Source organism: Hyperoodon ampullatus (genome assembly GCF_949752795.1).
Source record: "Hyperoodon ampullatus genome assembly, chromosome: 4".
Lineage (NCBI taxonomy): Eukaryota > Metazoa > Chordata > Mammalia > Artiodactyla > Ziphiidae > Hyperoodon > Hyperoodon ampullatus.
In genome coordinates this window covers 3203478-3223724 of record NC_136917.1, presented here as the reverse complement: position 1 = coordinate 3223724, position 20247 = coordinate 3203478, and positions in this window count along the sequence as shown.

Below are 20247 nucleotides of genomic sequence, written 5' to 3'. Positions count from 1 at the left end.
AAAAGAATCATAAAAGAATATTTATCAGAGCCTTAAGTATGAAAAAGTAGAAAGATTAATTATACACATATGCTTTTCTGAAAAATTAGTTTGTCGGGAAAAAAAAACCCTATCAACTCAATGATGAATTTCATACTGGTTTAAAAGTATACATGAGTGTGGTGGAATCTGAACATTTCTTTGACATTCCAGTGAGGAGGAAATCTGGGCTGCAGAGACATAGTTAACTACTCAGGGCAAACACGTCCATCTCAGCAAAGTTCAATACCACAGGAGAGGTGTGTACACAATCTGCTTCCTAAACCTGCCCTCAGGTACCTGCAACCAGTGACTAAAAATATATTTTCAGTGATCTCCCCAGGAATCTGCAAGATCTCATATCACTTTGACAAAAGAGAAATGCTAAAAGCTATAATTATTTTAAGCAAAGTTACATCACCAAAATTGACAAAAGATACAGTATTTTAAATATAAATTAATGGATTCAATCAGTTAGGAACTGCATGCTCATCTACAGATGATAGAATACTTCACAGGAAAACACACTCTTAACAGCAATTTTTAAAGACATCCTTTATTCTGAAACCTGTGATCAAAACACTGGCACATCTAACTTTGCCTTCATTCCTACTCTTCACATGTAAGTCTAGACAGAATCTTGAAACTGCTTTCTTGGCCATTTGTCCCTAAGTCAAACTGACCGGACACTTAAAAACTTCACGTTAAAAATTTCCAGGACCTCAGAGACCTAGTAGTATTAAGCTTTCTGTTTAGCTCCCACATACATCACTGCAAAAATAATTTGATGTACAATACAAACTGAAAGATGTTGGCTATTTCACATATGACTTGCTCTTTGGAGACAAACTCTTCTAACTTGCTAGCATCCCTCTGAGGAGCAAAACTTACTAAATTCTGATTAAACATTAATTAATGTTTCTAAAATATACTGTACATCTCTAACTTCTGAAAATGTGCATGGATCATAACTGGGGCTTGTTAATTTATGCTGTATACTAACAGTCACCCCTGTAGCCTCAGGTGTGTAAAAATGTTTGCCTCCTAAAGAGAATCGCTCCCGATTGCTATGTGTGTAAAATCTGCCTGTCCTGCATGCTTTTTTTCTGTCTCTTCCTTTTCAGTGAGTGATAAGTCCCACTCTTCCCTTTCTATGTGATGACAGGCTGCCAAGCTCTTGCCTCCAATGTATGCAAAACCCAGGAAACACTGGTTTGTTAGGAATATGGAGGTTAGTCCCTGCAACAGATAGCTTCACCATTTCTTCCCACTCATACAAGGAAGCTTGGGTGAAAGAACTGGGTGAGGGCCTAACAGATTCTCCTAGGAATAAGGAGCTTTGATGTTTTTGTGTTAAATTCTGCCACATTTTTTCTAGCTAATCAGGCCATCTGATCCATCTGAGAATGTTGAACTACCTTCCAGAATAGTGACAGAGCTGTACAGCTATAACAGATGCTATATTTTGAAGACTTTGTAACAATCACGAAAGGATAAGAACCTAAGGATGAAGTACCCCCCCACCCTGGCTCACACTCTGAAGTTAACCCCACCCCCTATTCTTTCACACTCACACGTCCCCAAGCCCTCCTTTACCTGCCAGTAGGAAGTGTTACACCCAACCCACTATTAGGTCAAAAACGTTTCCAAAAGACCACTTCAGATGGTGCTAGGAGGACATCTCTAACACCATCCACACCAATGACGAGCAGACAGACCACAAAAGAGGTAAGTTCTTATTTAATGTTAAGATCCCAACTGAAAGGAATTTTTCATGTTTCTTTCTCAACCACCTCTGACAGACGTGCATTTTATTTCCTTCATTCTCCTAACAAAGGTTGGAAGGTCAAAGGGGAGAATATCTATGTGACAACGTGTACAGAGACCAGCCGTAAATGCTATGGCAAGCACAGGCTAGCTGGGTCTGAACACCAGCTCAGTAAGTGATCACAACCCTCAGGAAGGCTGCAGAAATGCTTGGTGAGCCTGAACTGTGATCAAGAGCAGATTTAAATTCATATATCTCAAGGCAACATTGAATTTGAAGAATTTGAAGGAAACTGATTTAACTCTCTCAAACCAAGTTAATATACTATTTATGAACTTGCACAAGGGTTTTTCCCCTATGTTAGATTTATTCCTACAGCCATTCGACCCTGGAGATCACGTCAGTGGCTGATGGTCCATACTGAATTCTACTAAAGTAAACAGAAAAGTCCAGGTGTACCTTCCTGTAGTTTCAAACCCTGTCTGATCTTTAGTAGAGGTGGCTTAGCAGGTCTGAACGCCCTCTTCACATTGTGCAAGAGGCAAAGCAAATAGCTAAACCACATGATTTAAAAACCAGAACTGTGAGAAGCACAGAACCAGTTTTTGCTTTCTACTAACTTTCTTACAATGATGAGCAGACAGCATGTGAGTCAGCTATTATCTAAACCAACTATTTTAAATCTTTCTGAAGTAGCAATTTTGAATACCTGTATCTGAAGTTAGCCCTCACGGGAAACAGCAGGTTTCTAATGCCCAAGTGACAAGGATTTGTTTCCAACAGGACATGCCCGGTGAAGAGGCACACTACATTCTACCCGTTAACTAGAGAAAACCTTTATGGCACACTCTAACAAAGTGGCCAGATTTGTGATAAACACATACACACTCAATTCCTCCTAATTTTGGACCCAGCTAACAACACCATGCATCCAGAGTTCTTCCAGTTTGGGCTACTCTTGACAGTTTCTGAAAACTCCAAGAACACCACACACAGCATGCGCCATGGCATGTCACACTCCTTCAGACACACACACACTGCCAGAAATGCAGGAGCAACCATGCAAACAGCCAGCAGAAAAAAACGCTGACCACTAGTTCTGAAACAAGAACTAGAGCTGACCACTCCAACGCCAACTACATCAGCTACAACTACATCAACTACACAGCTCTCAACAGTGACTTCCGGGGCCTCCCCAAATCGTCTGAATTGCCTGTCTCCTGCCAATGATTTCTTGTGCATTTTTTGCTCGATTCATTTAAAACAGCAACTTGGGTGTTTTGAGGAGCTCAAAAGTGCTCAGTTGATTAGCTAATATTTTAAGGACTTCATAATTGCCAAGCCTTATTAACAAAGCTACCGTTTTACCTCCCGTAACCACCTGGACTGGGCAACAAGAAAGCTTTAGGACGCTCTGCTAGGGAGGCCGACTCAACCCTGGACAGGTCGTTCCAAACGTAGGTTAAAGATTCACCAGCTCGGAAGTGTGTTCTAATCCATGCCAAAGGCACCCAGGAAGCAATCCCGGAGTTGCAGCAAGCTTGGATAAGGGGGCCCTACAGTGCCGCCGGCGCGTCCATCGGGGGCTTCCATGGGCCGCAGGCACCCCACTCAGACCCCAGCTCCACAGCACCCGCCCTGGAACCCGGACCTCGAACCCCGCCCCGCCTCGCCGGCTCCGTGCTCGGAACAGACAGGAACTGGGCTCAAACCCTGGCCATCGTGTGACCTTGGCCGCGTCCCGGGCTGCGGGCCTCAGTTTCCTGGTCCTCGCGACCCCGAGGCAGGAGGCCTCGCAGGCGGAGCAGGAAGCGAGGCTTCCTGAAGAGCCCGCGTTGCGGGCCGGACTTCCGGGCGCCCGCCCCGGAGGCTCTGGGGGGCTTGGGGAGAGGGTTGCGCGACCGACCCCCTCCTCGGCCTCAACTCGGCTCCCGACCCAGCTCGGCCCCTACTCGACCCCCATCCCAGCCTAGACCCCTGGCCCAGCACACAGCACCCACCCTGCCCCGCCCCGCCTCGGTCCCAGGTCCGGCCTCAACCCCCAGACCGGCCCAGCCTCTCCTCAGCCCCCGGCCTCTATTCGACCCTGGCCCCTGCCGGGCCTCGGCTCCCCGCCTCTACCTACCTCACCTTCGGCTCCCCGCCTCGACCCACGGCCCGGCCTCACCTCGCCCCTCGCCCGGCCCGGCCTCACCTCGGACCCGTCTTGGCTCTCACCGTCCCGGCCCAGCCTCACGCCGGGCCTCAACTCAGCCCCCGCCCCCCCCTCGGCCCGGGCCCAGCCTCACCCTCGGCGGCCGCGGCGCAGCTGCTGCTCGGAGGCAGGCGTTGGTTTCGCTCCCACAAGATGGCGGCTCTGACGGCGGCCACGTCAGTGCCTGCTGCCGCGGAGGACGCTGGGGAACGGGGCGGTCCCGCCCGCAGTCCCGCCCACTCCCCCGCTGCGGCGTGCACACGCAGACTCCGGGCGGGCGGTGGGGACGGGACCGCGGACTGGCGCGGGGCTCAGGGACGACGCCTCTCTCACCGCTGCGCTTGCGCGCACCCCTCCTTCCCCCCGCCCCCAGCCCCGGCAGAGTCCGGCTGCGCCTGCGCGCGCCTCCAGTGGTCGGCCCCGGGGGGAGCTCTCGCGTCCGTTTCGCAGATGCAGAGGTTGAGTCCCGGGTGGGCCCTGCGGTCCCGGGAGGGCGGTGCCCAGGTGCAAAGTCCCCTCCCCAGCCTCAGCCCGGGTGACTGCAGTGACCCACGCAGCCCCGTGCGCGCCCGAGGAGCCGACCTGAAGAAGCAAGACCCAAGATCAAATAAAGCTGGCGTCTAGTAGCACGGGCGGAGCAGGGAGCCAAGCTGGGCAGGGAGCAGCGCTCCCCCGAGGTGGCCACCGAGGCGGGTTCCAGGTGACAGACGGGGGAGCCCTCTCCTGAGCTGGTCAGAAGGGAGAAGGGGCCTGTCGTAGTCCCTCTCCGCGTTCTCCCGGCTAGAGGTCTGACTGTGGCCTCCCGCCAACCCGCAGTCCCGCACCATCCCTCCACCCCTGTGCTACTTGAACTCTCTCCCCCACTACCCTCCTGCTGCTGTGAAGGGTCCCCAAATCAAGAGTCATTGGTGAGATTGCTGGGGGCCTCTTCCCCAAGTGCCCTGCATGTTGTGGAGGGCGCAAAGCAGGCCATCACCTGGGTCTTGGCCCAGGGGCCTGCCTGGCAGAGAAAAGCCTTGAGGTGTTGTGCAGTATGCCGGCAGGCTCCTGTCATTTCTCTGCGCCCCCACCCACCCACCCACTCCTCTTGGGCAGGGCCTCCTTACTGGGCTGGGGTGGCTAGGACCTCCCCAGCCCTCCCCAGGGCTGCCCAGCCACCACCCCCCCCAAGGCAGCCCTCCTGCCCCGAACACCGATGACCTCTTCTCCTGAGAGGCTGAGGGCCCTAGGCCCTGTGAGCCAGGCCCCGCGACTCCCCTGTCTCAAGACCCAGCCTCCCCCAGACCTCACAATCTATGGAAGAACTAGCCTATGTTCTGCACCGCAGCTGCTGCCCCCCCAGTGCTGTAAACACATCACAATGCTCACTCAAAGTGCCCTCAGGGGTTTATATCTCCAGAGAGGGGCACAGAACCCTCTGGTGGTGCTGGCTCTCTACCCCCAGAGAACTGACCCACAGCTGGATGTCTGCAAATGATTATTGTGTCCTCAGAGCTTCCTTTAAAAAAAAAACAAAAAATATAGACAGGAAGGAGCATGTGAAAGATACATGCACAGTTTAAAAAAATAAGATGGATTCCTGTGTAATCCCCAGGTTACTGAATTGACCTTCCTCCTGATTCTGTTCTCCTGGTTTGGTGCCCCCCCCTTGGGAAAAGGAGGCATCTTCAGGCCAGACAGGTATGGGAGGCCCAGGGTGGGCACCTCAGGGGAAGGATCCCTGCCCTTGGCCGGAGACCTGTTAGAGGGCCAGGAGGTGTCAGGCAGTTGCCTAGGGAGAGTGAGGCCCCAGTGCCCACCAGGACCTCCCTGCCCCCTTCCCTGGAGTCCAAGCGATGGAAACACGGGATGGACAGAACAGGGTGCCTACCCAGCTTTGGCCAGGAGGGGGCGAGGTGAGCTGGCTAGAGGGCTTGCCAGCATCCATGGCCACCTCCATTGTCAGGCTCAAAGCCCCCAGCCCAGATCCTCACCTTCAGCTTGACCCACGCCAGGGGCCTGGCTGGGGTCTGGCGTCAAGTTCCTCCCCTCTGGGGGTCCCTGAGTCCAAATACAAGATCAGACACAGGGATGCTGAATAAGAAGGCCCCCTGGGGAAGGTGGCTAGAGGGACAGAAGTACCAGCAAGAGCAAAGGGGCGGAGGCAGGAGAGAGCGGGAATAGGAAATGCCAAGACCCCAGGCCTGGCAGTTACCTCATGCAGCTTCTGTGTGTGACACCTGTGAGGTGGACAGCATTTGTGCCAGGTTATTGCAGTCAGAGAGGTTGCAAGCCCACCCAAGGTCACACAGCTAGGATTGAGCCCCTGGAACTCAGACTCCAGCATGCCTGTTGCCAGCACCTTCACTATTACTCCGGCTCTACCCTGCCTCTGGAGACATTGGAGCTTCAGTACATCTGCAGGCTGCAACATTATCTTGGACTCCTCCAGTGATGGGGAGCTCACTACTTGTGAAGGCACTCAACATCCAGGACCTAACTGCAGAACTTTATCCTCTTAAAGAGTTCCCTGGATGGGGGTGGGGTGGGGCTGGGGGTCCTCTGCCTACTTGCACTCCCCTACCTACTCCTGGCTCTGTTGGGCTGGCCTCTATAGAATTCCTGAGCCCAGAGGGGACCCTGAGATAGGCTTCTGTCCAGATAGAGGTAGGGTGTGGAGAGGGCCGCACCCTTCCCTCTGCTCAGCTCAGATCCCTTCTTCTCTAGGCGTACTCTCCAAGCCCACCCTCCTACATGTCCCTCCTGGTGCAGGTGCAGGGGTTATTACAGCTCTTCTGATGGTGTGGGTCCCGGGAGGGGACTTACACACCCTCCGTACCCATTTTCCTACCCCACCCCTGGGCAACTCTGCCCCTTGTCTTGGGCCTGGGCTGGAGTCTGGGGGTTGCCAGGTCATGTGGGAAGCCTGTGGTTGGCACAGGGGTGGGCTCACCCAGAGCCACACAGTGGTCAAGGGGCAGTGTGAGGACCCCCATAGCCCAGTTCCACACATGTGAGAGGGCTGGCTCTGGGGTCTCTCTCACCTTTGGACCCTTTGAGCATACCTGCTCTTGCCTCAGTTTCCCCATCTCATGCAGGCCCCTCCCTCCCTGCATCCTCACTATGGCCCCCTCACTCTGGCCCAGCTCACAGGGACAGGCCAGGACCATTCCCCACGCAGGGCCTTTCTCCCTTTGCCTGGGGCACTGTCTGGGAATGGGCGGTTCCTGCACGCTCACCTCAGCTCTTCTGGGCACCATGGTCCTCCCTGGAAGGCCAGCTCCACTGGGCAAGGATGTTTCTCACTAGGTTCTCGGCCTCACTCCATGCCTGGGCAGACAACAGGTAAGGCGCGTATGGGGAGCCCCGCTCAGTGAGCCTCGCACAGGGATGCCAAAAAGCACATCTTTGTTTTTAGGACCCTCTGACTAACATTTAGCTTTTCCTCCCATTTTGAATATAGGTGACATTCCCAAACAGCAGTACGTGCTGGACCTATGACGTCAGCAACAGAAACCTCAAGACATTTTCATGTCATGTCATAGCTGTTGCAGGAACCATGAAATCTTGTTTCTGTTCCCTGCTCAACTGAAATTACAGAGCTTGTCAGCCTGCAGCCAGCCTTTTCATCTCTGGTGCTGGTGACAGTGCTGCATGCCGTGCCCCCTTCTGCACAACGCTTCACTTCCATATCTTCTGGCTTTATGGAGGTGAACACAGTTAGAAGGACACACTGGCGGTGTGTGGTCTGGAAAGTTCTAACCACACTTAGTACGTCTTGGAAGCCATCACCCTTGTCAAGGTAATGGAAGCCTGTTGCCCCTGAAGTCCCATACCACAAAAGTCTTAAAGCTTTTGATAACTGGATCTGTTTCTTTTGTGATGGTGCATCATTTATTTTAGGCAGTAATAAAACCTTGTTCTGAGAAGGAGCCCATGGGCTTCACCAGCCTGCTAGAGGGTCCCTGATGCCTACATAGCCTCTCTGCTCTAACCTCTGGAGGAGGTCAGTAGGGGTGGGAGAGAGGTCCCACTTGGGGATATGTAAGACAGGCTGCAGCACGGGGGGCCAGCAGAGGTGTCTGCACTGGAACTTGAGGGGCAGGAGGACCCCCAGTGACTCAGGGGCTTTCCCTGGTGGTTCCTGCAGTGTGGCCAGGGAGGGGCTGGAGGCCAGGGAGCCAGCAGGAGGAGGCCACCAGGACCAGGCTGACCAGGGTGTGGAGCCACAGCACCCAGCAAGGTGGTGGGTAGGGGAGGGAGGAAGGGTGGGGCCCTCATGGGTCTGGGGGTGGGGAGACACAGATTGTGAGGGGGCATGCAACACTAGTCTCCACCTGGACCTGTTCTCTTGGGACTCACCCCTAGGTTTGAGGGGGCTGGTGTCTGTGCCTCTCTCTGGGGGCCCTTCTGCCCTTTCAATCCCCGGACAGAGGACAGCAGAAGGGAGGGACCCCACCTGGCCTGGGAGGCATCTAATGAATTCAGGGTTCCAAAAACCCTGGGAAAGGGAAAAGTTGGTCCCCACCCATTCTGCGGTCTGGTGACAAGTTCCACAAGTTCCACAAACCTTAGTGGCTTAAACTGACAGTCCTTATATATGCCATCTTCTTGGGGGTTAGGACCTAGCGGCATCTTGGTGACATGTACTGGCATGAAGTCTTGCATGAGGTGCAGCCAGACAGCGGCAGTGCCTGGGTTTACACCACAGGCTTTGCAGGGGGTTAGAATTGCAACCCCCAAAATCACACCCATCCAGAATCTCCGAATGGGATCTTGTCTGGAAATGGTATCTTTGCAGTTGTAATTAGTTGAGAATCTTGAGATGAGATGACCCTGAATCCAATGACAAGTGTCTTTATAAGGAGATTTGAGACACAGACAAGGGGAGATGGCCACGTGACAACAGAGGCAGAGATTAGGGTGATGAAGCCATAAGCCAAGAGACGCCTGGGGCATCAGGAGCTGGAAGAAGCAGGAAGGATCTGCCCCTAGAGTCTCTAGAGGGTGCACACTCTACCTACACATTGATCTCAGAGTTCTGGCCTCCAAACCTGGGAGAGAATAAATTTCAGTTTTTAGCCACCACATTTGTGGAAATTTGTCATGGCCTCCCCAGGGCCTCATGTGGGCTGGTTCCTGGGGCTGAAAGGATGGGGGCCCCTTGGACACCCCTCTTTCCTTTCACCTGCCTGTCCGGGTGGTATCTGCACACATCAGCCTGAGGGTGGCCAACTTCTAGCAAGTGGCCACCTAACCTGCCCAGCTGGGTATGTGTCCCCCACTGGGCATGTGTCCTCTGCTGTGACCGCCACACCTTGAAGTGGTTCTGGGTCTTGGGTCAGACCAGTCCCTTCCCAGGTGCCCCCTGTCCTGCAGCCCTCAGCAGGACTAGGGGAAGGACCGGAGGCAGTCCGTGCTGACACTGAAAGACACTCCCTCACCCTGCTTCCTTCACTCATCGCTCCCAAAGCCCCGTGTCTGGAGGAAGCCAGGTGTGGAGAATGTCAGCCCTGTAGCTGCAGTTATTGCAAAACTGCCCTGAAGAAAGATGGGCAGCTGTGGGGGCGGACTCATGTGCCTGCCTGCCACCGCCTCCCCCAGCCAGCTCCAGGCCCAGGCCCAGGTGTGGATTATCCTCAGAAGAAGGCGTCAGGCTTCACAGAATCTCTCAAGGACTCATGAGTATCTTGCTTGCCATCCCACTGAGCAAGGCTAGGGAGCCTGGACAACAAGCAGATTGGGGTCTGGGTTATGGAGGGCTCAGGCACCCTGGTTCCTGGCACCTAGAAAGTGGCCCTGCTCAGAAGCTGCATGTGGTCCCTGTCCCCCTGAGTGAAGCTGAAAGCCCCCCATGCCCACGGCCTTCTGCCATCTGGCCCCCTCTCGTTCTAATTTGCAGGTATCGGGCAGCTCAGCTGTGCCCAGGGTCCTGTCCCAGGGCCTTTGCACTGACTGCTCCCTTCCAGGTGAGCTCGCTCCCTCCTTCCTCCCTCCTTCCGAGGAAGGAGGTGCTCCTCTGGACCCCCTATCCTTGAAGCAGCACCCCCTGCTTCTCTCAGCCCTTCACTCCACTCTCCTCCATCGCACACGAACATACTTAATACATTTGTTTCATTGATTTTGTCTATCCTCCACCACCCAGCAGGGCCCTTGCAATGGACACACCGTAGATGCTCAAAGATGGGAAGGAGAGCAGGGAGGCAGCCAGCAGGGGACAGTGGCTCAGAGAGGAGCTGCCTGATCTTGGGCCACACAGACTGGATAAGAGGTCACAGGCTCTGCAGGCACCATGCTGAGTCCCGCCTGGCCAAGGGCAGGCAGTGCTCTCTCCTGCCACCCGAGGTGTGCCATCATCCTCTGGAGCAAGATTGGAGCAAAGGCGGTCAGGTGGGGGCGCTCCTGCCTAGGCAACTGCTACCCTGGCTGGGAACCTTCTGTGCTTTAATTAAAACTCACCTCTCCGCCTGACCCCACTCTGCCATCACATTCTCCATTTAATTGGGGCCCTTCAGAGTGGCCAAGGTTAATTAAAAAGCCCAGCCAAAGGCATCACGGTGTCCCAGCATCTGCTGCCAGGGTCTGCCTGCGTGCACCCTGCCTCATACCCCAGAGGGCTGGCCTCACACCTGTCACCCCACCTTGGGGTGCAGCTCCATGATCCCCACTCTGGTCTCTCCAAGAGTGTGAAAACCCCTCAGGGATCCTGAGGCTCTGAAGTGGCTTGCTGTCCCCACCAAGTGAGGGCAGCCTGGCTCTGGGGACACCAGCCTATTTGTGCCAGGTCCTGATTCCAGCCTGGGGGGGCTGGATGCTGCTTCTGGCTCCCAGGTCATGGTGGGCCGGCCCTGCCCTTTTCAGCACCCCATCTCTACCTGCAAGCCCAGCTGGGCACCTGCCCTGGAGAGCCCCCTTCTTGGGAGGGTGTCTCAAGCCTTTTCCTGCACAGGCCGCTACCTCCTACCACCCCTTGTTAGGACTGTCTGTGAAGGACAATCCAGAGTCGCTCTGGAAGGCACCTGGCTCCCCAGGTGTGCTCAAGGGGGTGGGTGCCCTGTGAAGGAGGCCAGTGGGCAGTCAGAGACCTGCCAGATGAGAAGCCAGGGACATCAGGATCTGGGATCTGATCCTTCAAAGGCCTGGCTCTAGAGAGGGAGACATGGATAGGCCGAGGAAGGCGAGACCCTGACAAGAGCAGGCCTTGTTCTGCCATAGACGGGAATAAAGAAGGCCTGAGTGTCTCACCACTGCCCAGAGCCTGAACATCAGGGCAACAGGCAGAGTCCAGGCCCAGAGGCCCAGCAGAGCTAGGTTGAGGGCTGGGGGAGCCTGAGCAGGTGGGCCAGGTGGTGTCAGGACGCCCAGCATTGCTTCTGGGCCTGGAGAGAAATTATTCCTCATAACTGAACAAGGAAAATATAAAAAGAACACCTGACACTGGGACAGACCCAGAGCTGGAGACTGCTGGCCATGCAGGGGTATCAGCAGGGCCGATGCTGCTGCCTGCCAGCCTGTCAGGCCAGGCTGGGTTCGAGCTGCAGCTGGAGAGCTGCAGGGGGAGCCCTGGAGAGGCCTCTGGTCCTACTCCAGGGCCCAGGTGTGTCCTCAGGTCCCTCAACCCAAGGGCCTGCTCAGGGACCCCAGTCCCTGTGGCAGGGGAAATAGGAAGTGGTCGCACCTGTTTCTGAACCTGCTGGCTGAGGAAGCACATCAGAGTGGATAGTGGCCTGTCTCACTTGTCATGTCAGCCTTGGGCTGGGTTGCAGGAGCTGGACCCTGTGGGTCAGCCCAGGGGAGGGGCTAAACCTGTGGTCAGGAACAAAACTCCTCTCTTTCTGTCCACCGGAGGGCAGGCCCTGTGACGGGGAGAGGCGGAGAGCGGGTCTGAACCACCTGTGAGTGTGTCCTAGCCTGAGGTATCCCACCTGTGCTGTGTGCAGCCCCGCCTCTAGTGTGCTCCCTCGTGTTGTCCCCACCTGCAGCATCCACACCAGCAGGGTCCCCATTTGTATCCTCCCTACCTGCACTCTCTCCTTCCCACCTGCATCCTCTTCACTTGCAGTGTCCTTCTCACCTGCAGTGTCCCCAGCTGCACTACCCCCACCTGAGTCCCCACCGTACCTGTTATCCTCGGCTACTCTGGGGCAAGCTGAGCTGAGCTGTCTGGGGGAGGAGGCCACACTGTCCTCCTAGTCTGAGTGGGTGGGTGCTGGGTTGGAGCCCTACCAGCTTCCTCACACCAGCTGTGGGCTGGGGTGTCCATCCTCCCTGTCTGAGAGGCTAGAACTCTCCAACCTCCACAACCCCCAGGAGTAGTTGCCAAACAAGCACTGGCAGGGCTGTGGGTCACTGGGAAGTGCCAGGGCAGCTCCCCAGTGGTCCAGTGGGTGGGAGACTTGGAGCTGAGGTGCTTAGTCATGGGCTGGGGACCAGGGAGCTGTTGCTGCGCCCACAGGAGTGCCCAGGAGCCTGGGTGAGTCCACCCATCCCGCATACCGTGGGGGACATCCACGAAAACCAGCCCTCTGGAGACAGGCAAGGGGCAGACCCAGACCCAGCTCTGAGCTGCCAGGCTGACTTCTGACCTCTGACCCTGATCCTGTCCCAAGCAGCACCTGTCCTTCCTGGACACTTGCCCAGCTGTAGCTGCCTGCGCTGGACGCAGCCCCTTCCTGGTGGGCTTCCAGGGCAGGGGTGACCCAGTGTATGTCCTGCCTGTCCTCAATGTGCCATTGACTCTGAGAGGCTGGGACAAGGCCTGCCTCTTTCCCGGCCTCAGTTTCCCTGTTTGCAATGTGACCTGAGACCTGGAACACCTTTCCTCATGGCCACCTCCTGGAGACCCTGATATGGGAGCTGGGGTGAGGCTCCACGGTGGGCATGTGCACAGGGACCCCCTGGTATCGCTGCAGACACAGCTGATACTGATGCCACATGTTGTAAGGGTGGCCCATTGCAGGTGTCCCAACCACTCCCAAATGTCCTCCCAGATAAGGGGCATTCCCCTCAGGCATTCTGATAATCTGGCTTACTCAGACTGGCCTGCGTGAGGGCTGGAGCTGGGGAGGGTGGATCTGTTGGGAGCTGGGTCTAGAGCTGGGGAGATAGCTGAGCCCTAGGAGCTGGTCAGGGACCCTGCAGAGGCCTGTAGCCCTGGGGACGGGCCAGCTTGGCATCAGATCCCCCCACCACCAACCCCCACATGCAACACATACACAGCTTCTCCTCTGCCTTGCATGGGCCCCTGAGGTGTGGCTGGCACTGACCTTCCATGTCCCCAGGGGACAGTGATACAGGAACCACAAAGGTTATGGCAGTGAGGTGGTGAGAAGGCTGCAGCAGAGGCCAGGGGATGCCTGAGACTGGAGGGATGGAGACAAGGGTGAAGGAAGGTGAGAGTGAACTGTAGGTGAGACCAGAAGGTATGATATGAGGTCTCAGTTTTCCTTAAGGCTCTGTCCTGACTAACGTGCTGAATGCCCTTGGGCAAGTCATGTCTTGCCCAGGTCAGTTTCTCCATCCACGGATTAGAGGTCCCCCTTTAGCTCAGAGTGGAACCCGTTTGTGATGGGTGCAGGCTGAGGCACTCCAAGTCCAACTCATGGGCACTGGGGAGCCATGGAGGTTTCTTGAGAAGAGGAGGGGGCTGGCTTGGGGATGTGCAACCCTTGTCCTCTGTTCCTGAGGTTCCTGTTCTCTGGCCCAGACCTGGGAACTGAAAGCACACTCAGGGAAGAAGCACATGTGATCTGTGGGGCTCCTTCCAAAATCCAAACATCAAACAGCCTTCCCCAGGGCTCCCGGCTTTGCCTCTCGGTAGGTTGCAGGCTGACAGGCTGGGCAAGCCAGTTGAGGTGAAATGAACCCCTGTAACCTATAGGCAGCACAGGGAGCTAAGGAGCCGGGGAGGGCTGTTGAGCCCTGCTGGAGATTCTGCATGGGCCTGCCTGCTTCTCCGCAGTCTGGTTGTTAGGCAAGGGGCAGACAGGATGGGAAGTTCCCCTTCTCTCCCAAGACCTTCCCATTGCTGTCCTGGAATTCCACCATTCAACCTCTTGCATTAAGGCCTGGGCCTCCCCACATTCCTGTCTTTAGTTCTGCAGATGGCCTCTGGGGTTGGGAGGGTGTGTGTGTGTACAGGGTCCTGACATCTGCCATAGGGACTTGGGGAAAGTTGAAGGAGATGGAAGCCTGAGAGGAGCTTGGACAGGAGCTGTGATTGGACACAGAGCCCTGGGGAATCTGAGGGAGCTGGTGAACCTTTGGAGCTCCCCTTGGAGGGTCCTCTCTTTCACAGAAACTCACCTCCTCCTAGAAGCCCTCCTGGATTAATGGCAATTCCTCAAGTGTTGGCCACCTCCAACCACACAAGTGCCCAGCTGGCAGGATTCTGGCCAGTGCTGGCCCACTGCCGGTGGGTGAACTAGCTGGCTCCTCACCTCAGGCTGGGATGCAGGCATCAGGGGTTGCTGGAAGCAGGCCTGCCTCCTCCTTTAAGAGTGGAGGGAAGGCCCTCCCAGCGCTGGGCCTCCATGGGCAGGAGGGCGTGCCATCCCTACCAGCCCAGCACCTCCCTCCCAGCCTGCCGTGTTTGGGTGGACGACTCTTGGTCCTTATACCATAAACACCAATTTGCAGGGCCCTGAGAGCCAAATGACTGTTTACTGTGTGCTCCAGAGACTCAAATAAAAAAAGAGAGAGGGAGAGAGAAAGAGAAAGACGTGATTGAGGAGCCAGCCTGGATCTAAACATCAATTAGCACCTTCTGACTAGCTTCTGTCCCAGCTGCCAGGCCAGGCGGTGGTGGCTCCCAGGCTGGGGCCCTCCCCAGGGCTTCCCCAGTGCCCTGGGCACCACCCCCACCACCACCTTGTCCTGGCATCTGTAGGGACGGACTTCTCAGTAGTATAGGATGCCTAAGGGGCCCAGACTGAGGATGTCAGAGCCATAGAAACGGCACCACACGCTCGCCTCCTCTTGGGAGCCCTCCCAGATGACCCAGAAGATATCGAAGGGGCCATCACCCAAATCTCTGGGTCCAAGGTGAGGGGTTAAGGGGGGGTGAGGGGTGTAGCAGGTGGGAGCGCCCTCTGTTAGCTGCTCCCCGTCCCCCTACTTTATGGTGGGGGAGGGAGGGAGAAAATGGGGTCGTTTGGCCTTCATAAACTCACACTGGGGAGAGAGACCTCACCCAGTAGGTCTCAGTTTACCTGTCAGTGCCTATGAACAGAAGGGCTGGCAGCACTCCCACCCCTGCAGGGATGCTGTCTCATTCCTCCAAGCCTTGGACATCACCCTGGGAGGTTGTCCACAGGGACAACTTCAAGCCTCAAGTCCAGCTTCAGTCTGTTCAGTCCAGACTGAAGCTGGGCTGGAGGCTGGAGGCTGGAGGCTGGAGGGCAGTGTGGGAGGGTAAGGTGTCCTGTTCCTGCTCAGGCCAGGAGGCCAAGGGGCTGCTGGAGAGGAAGCTGCTGACTGCCAGGATGCCTTGTCCTTTGGTGTCCCAACCAGAGGGTTTCACGAAGGGACACAGGTTTCTAACAGGGAAATGAGTCACAGGCAAGAGGGCCAAAGAGCTTGGGGAGGGACAGGGGACTGGAGTGGGGGTAGGCCCCTGAAGGGGAGAGCTGAGGGACTGAGGCAACCCCAGGCCATCAGGCCAGACCCCAGGATGGGCTGTGTCATGTCCCTCAGACCAGACCCTCAGGACAGGGGCAAAGGCCTGGCCAGCAGGACCTTAAAGCCCATGCAGCCCAGGCTCTGCTGTAGGCAGTGTGGACCATCACTGTGCGGGACCAGGGAACCTGGCCAGGGGTCCTCAGCCCTCTGTACCAGGCTTGGTGATCCAGAGCTGGCCCCGCACCTGTTGCTCTGGGGGTCCCAGCCCTGGATGTTCTGGCCCAGCATAGGGGTGGGGGGATGGGGTGCTTCAGAGCATTCTTGAAGCGTGTGGAAACTGAGGTCCTGGGACCCAGAAAGTGGGAGTATGGGGAGCAGGGGGGAGGGGAAGGCCTGTGGGGGCCCCAGGCGGAGGGGGCTGGCCACACACCCTCCAGGACTTCAAAGCTGCTGCCCTGAGGGTGTGAGCTTTGCAGGGGGCTGGGCCCAGGGGGGCCCTGGTGGGGTGAGGCCCTACTACCTCCGGGCCTTTAATATGGTTATTCCTCTCCTATCTCAACTACCTGTGAACAGGCCCACCAGGCCCATTTCCTCCTTCTTCAGGGCTGGCGGGAGGGGCTGTAAACTCCCTGGAGAGGTGCTTCTGAGGCCCAGGCAGGCTGCCCTGTGTTCTGCCCTCCCTCTGAGTTGAGGGTAAAGGCCAGGGGCTGAGGGGCTGGGCCAGGGTTCATGGGGACATGCTGATCTTGGCAGGTGAGGGGACCCGCTGGGCTCTAGAGGGGGCTCCGGATAGAACATCGCACGTCAGCAACAGGCAGGAGCAGAGAGGCCCTGGGGAGCCCCCCTCATCCCACTTCCTCTGGCACTGGAGGGAAACTGAGGCCCCGGGTGGGGCTTGCTCCTGGCCGGCAGAGAGTTGAGAGTTTTGCCTCCTCATTCACGCAGGCTCTTGTTAGCTCCCGTCGCCGGTTCACTGGGGCCTGTCCTGTGGATCTATGGGCCTCTTCTGGTGGGGTTCTGCCCCTCTCTGCCCTGGAGCTGTGGCGATGGGGAGTGGGAGCCGGGTGCCTCACCTGGTAGAGAGCTGAGACCAGGTAGGCAGAACCTACCTCTGCATCAGCCCCCAAGGTGGCTCCTTTCTTGTTTCTGGGTATCTGGGCTCTGTTCCCTTAGGAGGCCCGGCTCTGTCTGTCCCTGCTTCCTCTCTTGGCATCTCACCCTTGTGACCTTGTGGCTATGCCTCCACCCCCTGCCCAACCTGTTTCCCCTGCCCTTTCATCTGAGGAGCCCCTGGCTCCCAACAGGTACCAATTAGGGCAACTCCTGCCCGTACCCTGACTTAGAGGTGCTGCACCATTTGTATTCTCTGTGCACTGTGGACGTGGCCCATAGGCAGCTTGAGTGGGGCACCTGACATCCCCCACCTCCAGGGCCGAACCCCCGTGTGGAGTGTCTGACCTGGCTCTATTGCCTGGTGGGCTGTGAGGGCTTGGGGGTCCTCCCTGCTGGTGACTCACACCCGTGGGTGAGATTGGCCACCTGCACTCCAGTCTCGGACACTGTCCTGTGCGCTTAATCACCGTCTCCCTCTTTATAGAGTGTCTGCCTGCAGTCTGTCTGGACCTAGCCAACCCCTTGGGGCCCCATTTGGGAATTGCTAGTGGTCAGCTACAGTCCCGGAACAGTGGGTGACCTGGCCTGAAATGGGCCTGGTGGTGAGGGAGCAGTGAACCCCGAGCCAACAAGGCCGTGGGCTTGGGGTGGGACGTTGGTGTGCCAGCCCGGGAAGCTGATGCGTGATTTGGAGTGTGAAAGCAGGGGCTTTGGGGGTCCAGAGCCCTGTGTCTGTCTCTAGTCCCTTAGCCTCACTGGGCCTCTTCTGGCCCTGTCTTCAGTGGCTTGGAGCCTCCAGCAAAGACCACTGTGGCCAGTAAGGTGGTGGGGTTGGTGTTCCCTGAGTCCTGTCTTGAGGGATGAAGCCATGTTTCCTTCTCTCCTCCCTCCCTCCCTTGATGGGTTCCCACTCCATCCACCAGGCAGCTCCCCATACCTTACCACAGCTCTCTCCCAGTGCAGGGCTCTGTGTGGAGTGGACATTCTTGCCCACGATGGGTCTGCACAGCCCTGTCCAGGACTCCTGCCCAGCCAGCCATGACTCTCTGTTGGCAGAGGGTGGCCCTTCATTCCCTGCTCTCAGGGACACCACGTGGCCCTGATGTCTAGCCACGGAGCCAGCCGAATTGGACTTCCCTCCCTCTGCTCTCAACAGGCACGGGCCTCCCAATTACGAGGCTTCTGTCTGTCCCCAGCCCCCTCCCTTCCAGCATATGGCTCATGCAGGGTGGCTGTGCTGGGCCTGACCTTTGAGAGGGTGGGGCTAGGCCTCCTCCGCTCAGCTCCAGCATCACCTCCTCCTGGCCCCCACCTGTCCTAGCCTGTGCCTCCGCCCGTGCCTCCTCAGCTTTCTCCCTCCTTGTGGGTCTGGCTGGATAGCAGGGCAGGGTTCAGAAGTGGTGGTAGTGGTGGGGAAGGGGGCATGGAAGGATGCAGAGAGAAGCAAGGACCCTGCTCCTGGCTTGGAGAGATGAAGGTGTGGCCTTGAGAAAGCCACTCCTTCACCCCCTGGTTCCTGCAGCCTAAGTTTTCAGAGGCCCACCCAGCTCTGCATACCCCGAATACCCTGGATGGATGGATGCAGGCAATAGCCATGGAGGCACAACGTGAGGACTCTGCCAACAGAATGCCTCGTTTGTCCTTGAGGCTCTCCCTGTCTGCCTTGGAAAGATCCCCACCCCACGGTTCTGAGCATGATGCCAGGATGTGGCCAACCATACATTGAGAGACTGCTAACCCCTGCCAAGACTTGCACTCCTGAGCTGTGCCCTGTGGTGGAGGGGAGGCCAGGGGTCCAGTATCAGCTCTAGCCTCTGGCCTGAGGATGGACAGAAGCAGGAGGGAGCCCCTGGGAGTTCTTGGGTTCATGCAGCAGCTCTCTGCCAGCGAGGGATGTCCCTCATGACCTCCCAACTGGATTCCAGCTGCATGAGCTGGACTTCTAAAGTGGCCTTTGCAGGAGGTAGAAGGAGACCAGGCCCAGAGAGAAGCGGCTGCCTGATTTCCAGGCTTCAGGCTGGTGAGCCTCAAATTGAGGGAACATGTCTGGCCTCCCAAATAGACTGGGCTCCTAGAATGCCCCCTGGTGAGCTGAGAAGGGGACCCCACACAGGGGCCATGTCCCCAAGCCCAGGGAGCATGGCCACGTAGCTGGTGCTCAAATGTCAACTGAATGAAGCATGTTGTGGATGTCTGGAGAAGTGGCTTTCAGCTGACTTGGTGGACGTCCTGCTGCACCACTGACTTGCATGGGGTCTCCCCCCTGGGGCTGCCATGGTCCCCTGCTCACTGCACTGTACACCCCCGGCAACAGGCAGGCCTCCTTTTCCCTTTCTCTGCACTTCCACTGGGGTCTTCTGCCCTGGTCTCTAGTCTACTCCACCCCAGACTTCAAGACCACTGGCTGTTTCCTCCTTTCTTTGGAGTGGCCATCCTTCTTCCTGCCCCTGGAATTCTGGCTCTGGAGGCCATTGCAGAGGCCCCAGGAGTCTCTGAGCTAAGCATGCCCACCCCACCTCCCATCGGGGCCCCTCCCAGAGGGTCACGACCAATCCAGGCCCCATGCCTTGCTGACCCACCACCAAAAATCCAGCACAATCCACAGGTTTGTTTGGTTGTTTCTTCTTTTCGTTTTTGTTTTTTGTTTGTTTGTTTTTACTTTCCCCATAGTTTGAAACTCACAAGCTATGACTAAAATAATTTCTTTCATAGAAAGAAAAAGAAAACAACAATAACACATCTGTTTGTCTAGTTCCTATGTATGGTGGATATAGCAGCATCGAAATAAAATTAAAACCAAAAATGCAAAATTCAAGGCAGAGGAAGGTCATATCCCTAGCGAGCCGTGCAGCTTGTCCTCCCCACCCCCCACCCCAACTGTCTCTTCCCCCTGCCTGGAGGGTAGGGCCTCGGGGACAGGGGGCTGGGCAACATTTCACAGTGGCAGAGGTTGAGGAGGAGAGGTCTTGGCATGGCAGCACCTGGCAGGAAGTCCCTGTGGGCATTGGTTGAGAGGTCCATCAGTCTCGCTCATTCCCAGACAGGATGGATGAGTCAGACGTGAGAAGGGCCAAGTCAAGCGGCCAACCAGAGGCTCCACAACAGTGGCCAGTGGCAGGTACGTCTGGTGTACCATAGCCACAGCTATGGTCCGTCCTGGCTACGAGGGGCTGGGAAGGAGATCAGTCCTCTGGGGTCTTTGGGTCCTCTGTCTGTAGCACCAGTGTGGAATCATGCCTCGACTCCAAATCTCCCAAACAATCCAACCCAAAGTGAGCCTCCAAGGCAGGGTATGGAGCTGAGTATGACCTGGACAGCAGTACAGGCCGGTGGCTCCCTTCTTGCCTTCCCCTTACAAGGGGCTGTGAATGAGGGCGGTGGAGAGAGGTGCTAGGCCAAGAGGGAGGCAACAGCAAGACTGGAACAGGAGGTTTTGCTCCTCTTCTGTGGATGCGATGGGGTGCAAGTGGGAATGTGAAGACAGGGCGGAGGGAGAGCCAGGCACAGGAGTTTCTGTCTGCTGCACAGTAGAAGGCACAGCAGACCAGGCTGAGTG